This window comes from Gigantopelta aegis, chromosome 4 (assembly GCF_016097555.1).
Source record: "Gigantopelta aegis isolate Gae_Host chromosome 4, Gae_host_genome, whole genome shotgun sequence".
Lineage (NCBI taxonomy): Eukaryota > Metazoa > Mollusca > Gastropoda > Neomphalida > Peltospiridae > Gigantopelta > Gigantopelta aegis.
In genome coordinates, this window is record NC_054702.1 from 108,730,276 (window position 1) to 108,741,726 (window position 11,451).

Below are 11,451 nucleotides of genomic sequence, written 5' to 3' on the forward strand. Positions count from 1 at the left end.
AAGCCTAAAGGAATTTCGCCGTTAGAAATACTAATCACGTCTTTGTCCAAAAAATTAACTTAACATTTGTATATTAATTGTATAATATTGGACAACAAGCGGAGTAACAAGATAACATCTAATGATTTGTTTAAAGCTACAGATAAAAACGTGTATGTATACAGAAGTACAATTTCTACTATTAAATATTTTTTCCCCATTTAAAAAATTCATTCGTTTACTAGGCCTATTATATTTGAATGTTTTCTTTCTTTAAAAATCTACATGTACATATATTTTTCGAATACAAGTAAATAAACATAATTATAATAATAGTTTTTAAAATAATAATAATACTAACAAATATGATATGCAACTGACAGTTTTGAACGGTTTTAAATAGTTCTTTTTATATTGTTATCCCTTTGTCTCACGTCCCAGCCAGTGCACCACGACTGGTCTGTGGAGTGGTGCATATAAAAGATCCCTTTTTGCTAATTGAAAAAGAGTAGCTCATTAAGTGGCGACAGCGGGTTTCCTCTCTCAATATTTGTGTGGTCCTTAACCATATGTTTGACGCCATATAACCGTAAAATAAAATGTGTTGAATGCGTCGTTAAATAATAATAATTAAAAAACATTTCCTTCCCTTTGTCTCAAAGCCGAATGTATTTATAGATTTTACAGAGAGTATTTTATCTAACTATTTCAACACAACCCGACGGCGTTTTATTAAGTTGTCACATGCAGGTCCATCCGCATCATTTATATGGTTGTGTTCACTGTTTCCTTTGCAACATGTTATGTACTCGATAGTAAAAAATATAAATCAGTTAGTTGATGTTTGGTTTTAAAATAATAGGGATCATTACTCTCAACATGATGATTCCGACGCCATATAACTATAAATAAAATGTGTTGAGTGTGTCGTTAAATAAACCATTTCGTTCCTTTTAACACTTATTTTATTGATGAACAAGAATGCTAGCATGTAAATTACATGTCACAGTTTATCATGACCTCACGTTCATTATATTTGCAATGAAGAATGATTCAAAATGACATTAGAAATTTACCACTTGTGTTGAGGTAAATATGACGTAATTTCTTATGCAACAAATGTATGGTCAGCTGTCGGCTTAACAAAAGGAATTGTTACAGGAATTCATGGTTCGTGGCTCGACGTCGTTATAGTCATTGTTCGATTTGGGTCGATCTAAATGTACCAAATGAACGTGTTCGAAACACCAGTGGTATATGAGCACGTAAAACTAGTTACCTACCATCCAAATGGACAGTTATAATCAGGGTCTATTGAGTCATCTGCCCCCCCCCCCTCCCCCTCCCCCATCACTAGTTTAGTTTTCAAGCAAATATGTTGTGTAAAAATAAAAGTATTACTTGTCGAGCTGAAAATAAGAGGTGCAATAATTTCCAAATGATCATATTTAAATGGTGGCCTTTTATAATTCACTCTACAAAGTATTTTATGAAACAAAAAAAAAGAGAGAATAAAATAAATAAATAAAAAAGAATTTGCAAATATCTAATTTAAATAAAACCCTTAAAAGTCACAAAATATATTTGCCAATAATATCAAATATCTAATTATTGTATGTAAAATGTTAGTTCACCCAGGTAAACATCTACGGTCCGTTTTTTTAACATTATGACATTTATTGGACGGCACAGCAATACACATCACAATAATAAATATCGTGCCGGATACGTTTATCTTGATGAACTAGTAAAATGTGAATATAAAGGTAATGGGTCCACTTCCCCATAATTATCACAATGTTTGTTAGGCAAGTACTATACGGAATATATACGTACCCACAATAAGCCCACGTGTTTTGTGAAATGTTAGTGTGCTAGTATGAATATAAGGATAGAACAGGATATGATAGGACAGGGTAACACAGACTAAGTATTGATCGTCCTAATTACAAGCCGTTATGGAGCAAGTCGTGATGAAGCACGCCTGCCTGATCTTCATGAAGTCGGGATTCAATCTCCCATACCCAGTATCTGTGGTATAGTGGGTAAAGCGTCGACCTGAAGTCGGGATTCAATCTCCCTGTGACGGTACATGCTCTTAATTTCTTTTCGCCTGTGCCGATATTAATTGTTTTAGAGGGCCGTGTGCAGTTCCAATATGCACTTAAGCCCAGGTGGCCAGTAGTTACGTAATACCTCCGCTAGTTCGTTACGTTCGGGGTATTGCTGGCGGACTAGGCGTCAGTAAGTCTAGGCTTCAAAGAAAGATATGCCGTCTTGGTCTCTGTGGAAAATCCACATGATACGTGAGGTGCCGCGATGTACCCCCAGGCGATATTCCGGTTTTATGATAAATAGCTAGGGTTTTAGAGATATCAGGGAGAAACATAGGAAGGCTGCAGGGGAAACGGACGTCGTCCACTGAACGAAATATACGAGTTCAGCCCGGACGTGGTAATTATATTTTATTTCTGTTCTGTTGTATAACCTTGATGTGATTGATGTGACTTTAAATATTTTAATACTGTATTATACCAATATTATTTAGACGGTGCTGCCGGTCATCTGACGGAGTAATCTGTAGGCTCACTGTCCTAAATAATTATTAAGGCTTAGCCAGTCATCCTAGAGGACCTAGGTAAACTGTAGGTTATTGTCTTTATTGTGATAGGTACCAGTATTAATTCCGTGTTACAAGGTTACTGAATGAGTAGTAAGGGTTAATTAAAAATTAACCAGTTAGGAATAGAGTTGTAATTCCTTTATTAATTAAGTTCTCCTGGAAGCGTTTCTCAATTATCATACGTGTGGGTGTTGTGTCACGGTGAAGTGATTACAATATTGTGTAAACTAGACACCTAGAGATTAACTAATTAAGTGATCAGTTCTGGGTTGTTATTATTTGTTGTTGTTAATTAACTACTGCGGCAGTACATTTGTCATCGTAGGTTAATACAGATTCCAAAGTGTATTGTGTTTTTGTTGTGTTTTCTAGTGAACTAAACGTGCTATAATAATATATACTTTATATAAGATCTTATCTCTGATCATAACTGCCTGTTACAGAGAGATCTAATAGATATACAGTTAGGAGAGATATTTGGACAATCGTGTTTTATTCAGTTACGGGTATTATAGGATCCCCGTGACAGGAGTGAAAATTGGGGGCCCGTCCGGGATCTGAAACGGGACACGCATATTTAAAAAAAGTATTGTTTGTAAATGGGGGCTTTATAAATTATTTTTACAAATAACTAGAAGTAGCAACGTTGTTCACTAGAAAATTAATTAATAAGTGCGTCATATCTAAACATGGATAAGAATTTGCTGGATAGGCCTACGCTCAGTGTAGTGGAGATTAAGCGAGCACGTAAGGCCGAGTTAGTTGAAATCGCGGGTGAGCGAGAAATTGATTTAACATCAGCTAAAACCTTAGGAGATATAAGGACAATTATTATCCAGGAAGTTTTTGGTGATAGTCCTGTTATGGAAGACATTGAGATTGTTCCAGAGATAGAGATAAATGAGTTAAGTGTGGAACAACAATTAGCTTTTAAAAAGCTTGAGTACGAAAGAGAAGAACGTGCATTATATAGAGAGAGAGATAGAGAGAGAGAGATGTTCTTCCAACTTTTTGAACGGGCCGCTAAGCAGCTAAATTGACCGCAGTCTAAGTGGACATTGTTAGCCGTGTCTAAGTTTAAGGGGAAGGCTTATAATTCAATGAGTGATGAGCGAGCAAGTCAGTACGACCTAGTTAAGGCGGCAGTGTTGAGGGCGTATGAATTACGACCTGAGGATTATCGTTTACGGTATAGCGAGTTGAGAAAAACGCAGGGTCAGTCTTATAGTGAGTTTGTGGCTAAGAAGGCAGGGATGTTTGATAAATGGGTGGTGTCTCATCAGGTAGAGTCATATACCGAGTTACGGGAGTTGTTGATCTTACAGGACATTAAAAATGGATTACCAGTTACCTTACGTATTCATTTAGAGGATCGTGATGTCAAAAGGATAGAGGAGGCAGGCATAGTGGCAGATGACTACGTGTTAATACACAAAGCTCAGGCAGTACAGGGTAGCTCTTTACAACAGGGTGATAAGAAGAAATTTCAGCCAGGTTTTTCCCGGGAAAGTAACTATCGGGGAGAGTCTTCTAGTTGGTCAGCTAGTCAGGCAAGGAATGCACCTGGTGGGCAAAGTAAGGATAAGCCTGCATTATCAGCCAATGCACGAACTTTTCGTCCACATTGCAGTTACTGTAAAAAGGATAACCATCTTGTCGGGGACTGTTTTAAAAGGAAACACGATAATGCGCAAGTGGTCGGTTTAGTGAGGTCAGCTCCGTTAGCGAGAGAGTTAATGGTTAGTCCCATGGCAGAGAAAGTAAACCCGTATGTGTCCACTGGTATGGTCTGTGATGTGAAACAAGAATTGTGTCCTAAGGCAATATCAGTCTGTCGAGATACTGGTTGTAGTCAGTCGCTTATAACGTCAAAGTGTTTAGCTGGTATTAAGAATTCAGATACAGGACGTAGTTTGGCCTTAACCTCGGTTACTGGAGAAAAAAATGGTTGTCCGGTTACATAACGTTTTCTTGTGTTCGAAGTTTGTGACGGGACCAGTCGTTATGGGTGTTGTGAAGGACTTGCCTGTTGAAAACATAGGAGTTTTGTTGGGTAATGATTTGACTAGTCAGTGTTGTCAGCCGAAATGTGACCAATTGTTAATTGAAGACAGCCCTTTACCCATAGAAGAGTGTGACGTTGATGAGACTAGATATCCTGCGTGTGTAATGACTAGGGCTATGGCCAGAAGGGTAACACAAGACCCAGAGGATATTTGTGAATTGTCTGATACGTGTGTGAGCCATGAAATTGGAGTGGATGAGGTTATCAGTAAAATGGTAGATAAGTCAACTGACGAACTAAATGTGGTGGAACCTGTTGACCTCTCGCAAAGGGTAAATGAACCAGTTGTGTTTGATAGAGGGGACTTAACTTGTAATAGACAAAGAGTTAATCCTAGAGCAGGTGGCTGATCCAAATTTGTTGGCAGCTCGCACTACATTGTTAACTGAGGACAAGGGAGTATTAATGAATAAGAGAGTTAGAGATAGGAGGTGGCAGGCAACCGAACTAGCTAGGAAGCGACTGAGCAATGCTCAGAGCTAAATAAAATCAGTGTTTGATAGGAAGGCTAGGGGTCGGGAATTTAAACCAGGGGATAAGGTGCTGCTGTACCTTCCCATTAAACGGGGTTCATTGCAGAGCAGGTATTTCGGGCCCTATGTTGTGCACAAACGGGTTAATGAGACAGGGTATGTGATAAACACTCCTGATAGGGTTAGGAAACGTAGGTATTGTCACATCAATTTGCTAAAAGGTTATTTTGACAGACTGCCGATAGTTCCAGAGTTACCGGTCCAAACTGAGAGTCACTCAATTTCCTGTGATGACGTCAAGACTGCAGAGATCAAATTAACCAACAGCCAGATTTTAGCAGACTTGAGCCCCCAGCGAGAAAAGTTGACTACGCTGATACAAGACAATGTTTCCATTTGTCAGGACCTTCCAACGGTTACCAATACTTTAAGCCAGGATGTGCGCTTGGAACCCAACGCTACACCGATTCGACAGCATGCCTATCGGAGAAAACCTGGAAAACGTGCGACACTGAAAAAGAAGGAAACAAAGTTCCAGTGGTCAGATGAATGCGAGAAGTCATTCAACCGTCTCAAGCAGATGGGCTCCTCGTCTCCCGTGATGGCAGCACCAGACTAACGAGTGCCCTTCAAGCTAGCTGTGGATGCCAGTGACGTGGGAGCTGGAGCTGTGCTGTTCCAGGAAGACGAAAATGGACTGGACCATCCTGTAAGTTTCTTCTCCAAAAAGTTTGACAAACACCAGGTGAACTATTTCACTATAGAGAAGGAAGCTTTGGCCATGGTACAAGCTCTGAAGCATTTTCAGATCTACGTGAAATCGGCAGTGCATCAAGTGGTGGTCCTTACTGATCATAATCCGCTTACTTTCATTCACAGAATGAAAGCCACCAACCAGAGAGTCTTCTTCTGCAAGAATTCCCAATTACTACTGAACATATCAAGGGCACATCCAATGTAATCGCTGATGCCCTGTCCCGAAGTTGAACGTTGTGATAATGTGTTGACGTTCTTGATTTCTGTTTTATTTTTATATATTTTATTGTATACCAGGGACTCAGAGACTCAGTGTGATTACTGGTAGTCACCTTATTACTATGTGTTATAAATTCCCGGATGCGTCGGTTAACGCACGTTTTGTTTTAATGTAGTATATTTCCCTATTCCTAGAGTAGAGGAAATATCCTTTTTGAGGTGGGGGTGTGTGACGGTACATGCTCTTAATTTCTTTTCGCCTGTGGCGATATTAATTGTTTTAGAGGGCCGTGTGCAGTTCCAATATGCACTTAAGCCCAGGTGGCCAGTAGTTACGTAATACCTCCGCTAGTTCGGTACGTTCGGGGTATTGCTGGCGGACTAGGCGTCAGTAAGTCTAGGCTTCAAAGAAAGATATGCCGTCTTGGTCGCTGTGGAAAATCCACATGATACGTGAGGTGCCGCGATGTAACCCCAGGCGATATTCCGGTTTTATGATAAATAGCTAGGGTTTTAGAGATATCAGGGAGAAACATAGGAAGGCTGCAGGGGAAACGGACGTCGTCCACTGAACGAAATATACGAGTTCAGCCCGGACGTGGTAATTATATATTATTTCTGCTCTGTTGTATAACCTTAATGTGATTGATGTGACTTTAAATATTTTAATACTGTATTATACCAATATTATTTAGACGGTGCTGCCGGTCATCTGACGCAGTAATCTGTAGGCTCACTGTCCAAAATAATTATTAAGGCTTAGCCAGTCATCCTAGAGGACCTAGGTAAACTGTAGGTTATTGTCTTTATTGTGATAGGTACCAGTATTAATTCTGTGTTACAAGGTTACTGAATGAGTAGTAAGGGTTAATTAAAAATTAACCAGTTAGGAATAAAGTTGTAATTCCTTTATTAATTAAGTTCCCCTGGCAGCGTTTCTCAATTATCACACGTTACTGAATGAGTAGTAAGGGTTAATTAAGAATTAACCAGTTAGGAATAGAGTTGTAATTCCTTTATTAATTAAGTTCTCCTGGAAGCGTTTCTCAATTATCACACGTGTGGGTGTTGTGTCACGGTGAAGTGATTACAATATTGTGTAAACTAGACACCTAGAGATTAACTAATTAAAATGATCAGTTCTGGGTTGTTATTATTTGTTGTTGTTAATTAACTACTGCGGCAGTACATTGTCAGCGTAGGTTAATACAGATTCCAAAGTGTATTGTGTTTTTGTTGTGTTTTCTAGTGAACTAAACGTGCTATAATAATATATACTTTATATAAGATCTTATCTCTGATCATACCTAGACGAGCCAGCGTGTATAACTGCCTGTTACAGAGAGATCTAATAGATATACAGTTAGGAGAGATATTTGGAAAATCGTGTTTCATTCAGTTACGGGTATTATAGGATCCCCGTGACACTCCCATACCCAGTATCTGTGGTATAGTGGGTAAAGCGTCGACCTGAAGTCGGGATTCAATCTCCCATACCCAGTATATGTGGTATAGTGGGTAAAGCGTCGACCTGAAGTCTGGATTGAATCTCCCATACCCAGTATCTGCGGTATAGTGGGTAAAGCGTCGACCTGAAGTTTGGTAGGTTCTGGGTTCGCACCCCGGTATTGGTTCACAAGATTGAATTTTACGGCTCATTTGAGAGGTATATGGCCACTACATATAATTATCTTTAATTAATCACTAAAACTAGTAATTAACATGTTGTTCTAGGTGAGCAGTGTGAGGTGTGTGTCCAGGTCAGCGTGCTTGAATCTTAATTGAATGTAAGCACTAAAATCAAGTTAAAATGAAAATAGAACCCATAATCTTAATATATAAGGACTTATTTTTTTGTCAGCATGTTAGTCTTTGTATATATTATTAATATTTTGTTGCAGTATTTTTTATATGTAAAATATTGAGAGAAAAAAACACACGATTTAAGCGTCTTATTCATGAAACATCATAACTGGTCAAAGGCCGTGGTATGCTTTCCTGTCTGTGGGAAAGTCCATATAAAAGACCCCTTGCTGCATTAGAAACATATTTTAGCGGGTTTCCTCTGATGACTACATGTCAAAATTACCAATAGTTAATAGCTCTAGTGATGTCATTAAACAAAACAAACTTTACTCATGAACAAATCCAGTCTTTATGCACTCAACGGCCACTCTCTAGGTGGTTGTCGCGCCACTTTCAGCTAAATAGCTCATTCTCAGACCATTTCATAAGTTTCCATTAGTCGCCCTCATTAATTGAAGGTCAAAGCTTTTATCAGATTGGACGCCGGTATTTAGACTATTATTTATTAATACACGGACACCTCCAGGTGCATTTTGGCAGAGTGTTAATTTGTTTTTAATTTTTAAATTAAAACAACTAAACTGTTAACATATCAAGTCATATTTGTTTCAATATAATTGTGTTTCTGGGGTTTTTTTTAAAGTGTTGTTGTTTTTTAACATCCCCCTTTTCACATTTTTTTCTCAAGACACAACACCGTCTTGATCAAATGGCACACCACATTAACTGTTTAAATTTATTTGTGAGTTACCCTATTTAAATGTTTCCATTTACGTTTCGACATCATACATTTATATACCACATTTTTGTGGTGTTTTGGGGTTGGGGTTTTCCAGACGTACATGGTATAAAACTAATAAACGGCTTTGTTCTTGCATGTTTTTAAAATGTTAACATATCTAAAATTTAAATATCAGCCATCTCCATACCAAAAACACCCCAAATATATATATATATATATGGTGGGGTGGGGTCCCTAATTTATCAGTTTCTTTGTCAAATACTAGTACTCTTAGCATAGTTCTTCGTGGGTATCGCATCTTTTTCTGGGGAGACACACAGGATCAAAATGCTGTCTTTTTTAAATGCGTTTTCTTCAGACTCAACTACAACAATTTGAGCTACCCGGTATTAACTAACAACATTATTATTATACATTTTAAACTTATAGTACCAGTCAACTTTACGAAGATGGTACTATACTATATAACATACATACTCACCCAGGTGTTCGAACTAAGACATCTACAGACTTTTCATGTTGTCTCCAGTGTTGTGGCCGGGGAATGGACTACCTAGTCAAGTCTTAATCAAGCTCCAGCCTGTGTATTTGTACTTGACCAGTCAAGCAGAACCACGAGTGCTGGCTAATTTTAAATCTTACACGGTCCCTTAGGATTGGCCTTCAGATGCCCCCGCGGGATTAGAACAGGTTACGGTGACATTATCCGGGATTTGCTGGAGAGTTGCAGCACTGTTGTAACTACGTATGTACATATGTCTCTTACCGTTGAAAAGAAGAACAAATCGATGAGGACTTTACATAATGTGGTGCTTTTTTTGAGAAGCCTGTTTTGTAACGGACTATTTAGGTCATAGGCATACGGGCTCCCATTTTTGTTTGGGGGGGGGGGGGGGGGGGGGAAGACTGGCTTTTGCCAGAATTAAACGAAAATGTCCGCATCTGAATATCAACCTTTGTTCATATTAGCATTACTACCAAACAGCTATATAGTGTTGCAAACGAATCACCACGCATTTTGAGGGTAGAATGATGGAAATAAATGGTAAAAAGGTTTCAGGTTAGCACATTTTGCGAGAATATCTGTATAATTTATGCCCGATTTTGACGTTTTTCTCCAGCACTATATGCCCCACCCCTCCCTGCCCCCTGTCTCGTACGCTTATAATATAGGTATTACGTACCATATTGTATTATGATTCCTCTTACGTGAGAGGCGGACCGGCCTCGGTGGTGTCGTGGTTAAGCTATCGGACATATAGCTGGTACGTAATGGGTTTGCAGCCCGGTACCGGCTCCCACCCAGAGCGAATTTAAACGACTCGGTGGGTAACGACTTCTCTCTCACTAACCACTAAGCCACTATCTGGACAGAAAGCCCAGATAGCTGAGGTCACTGTGTGCCCAGGGGCCTTATTCACGACACTTTTGCGTTGCGCGGGGTTTGCGTGGTATCTGCGTCCACGCTAGGTTAGCGAAGCGTGGTATTCACTAACAAGACGCAAACCAATCACTCATTGCCAATCAGATTAAAATTAGCCCTACTGGTCTACTAGTAATTAAAAGTGAAAGCGAGAACACCCAATGTAGCTGTTTTTGCTGAATTAGGAAGAATACCTATTTCTGTGTTATGTAAACAAAGACTTTTATTATATTGGCGGAAAATTATCTGTAATCAAACTTCTATGTTATACAAAATGTATAGAACTTTACGACATGGTATGAACTGTAGCAGAAATTTTAAAAACTGGGTATCATACGTAAAATCTATTTTATATGAACTTGGTTTTATTGATACATGGGATAATGAGGACGTTTTACATGTACCTGCTCAAGTTCTAAAACAACGTCTTAGAGATCAGTACGTCCAAAATACTATAGCAAAGTTGTCTACGTTCTCACGTTTAGAACTGTACTGTAAATATAAATGTGATTACACTTTTGAAGTATATTTAGACAATATTTTGGCACTGAAGTATCGTACTGCCTTGCTTAATCTTACATGTGGTGTACTAAATATTAATATTGAGAAAGGTAGATTTGAAAATATTCCCAGACAACAAAGAATATGTCCAGCATGTAATACTAATAATATAGAGGACGAATATCATTTTGTGCTTGTATGTCCATGTTATAGAGACCTTAGAGTCAAATATTAAAAAAAAATGTTACTGTTCATGGCCTTCAATGAACAAACTTACTAATTTGCTATCATTAAAATCAAAATTGCAAACATTACACCTAGCTAAATTTATCTATTTTTCTATGCAGCGTCGTCAAGAATTCATATCATAATTCATGTTTCCTCCTCTAATTAAGTATTAATTATAGGTCATAAGTGTATTAATATTTTTATATAATATTTATCATATCCATGTTACCATTTGTTGCGCATTGTATATATATCATGTTTCAGCCAATGGATGATCACAGCTGTGGCTAAATAAAATTGATTTGAAAAAAAAAGTAAGTAATTAATAGTAATTAACCAGTGGAGCTAATTTTAATTAGATTGGCTCATTGCGTGTCCGCTATCGTGTCCGTCACGAGGATACCCTCATTCACTGCTTGTAAGATTGTGTAGATAATGTGGGAAAACGGGACTTGTAATGTAAATATGAATCATTATTTATGTTTTAGACCATTTCTAATACTTCTTCACAGGCGTGTAACTATTTCATACTTTTGTGTGAGTTAATAAAGTGTGTTTAGAGCATGGGTACATTTAGAGCGCGTTCCTTTCACTCTCCCGGAGAGCCAGAGTACTCCGCACAGCAATGGAGTGAAC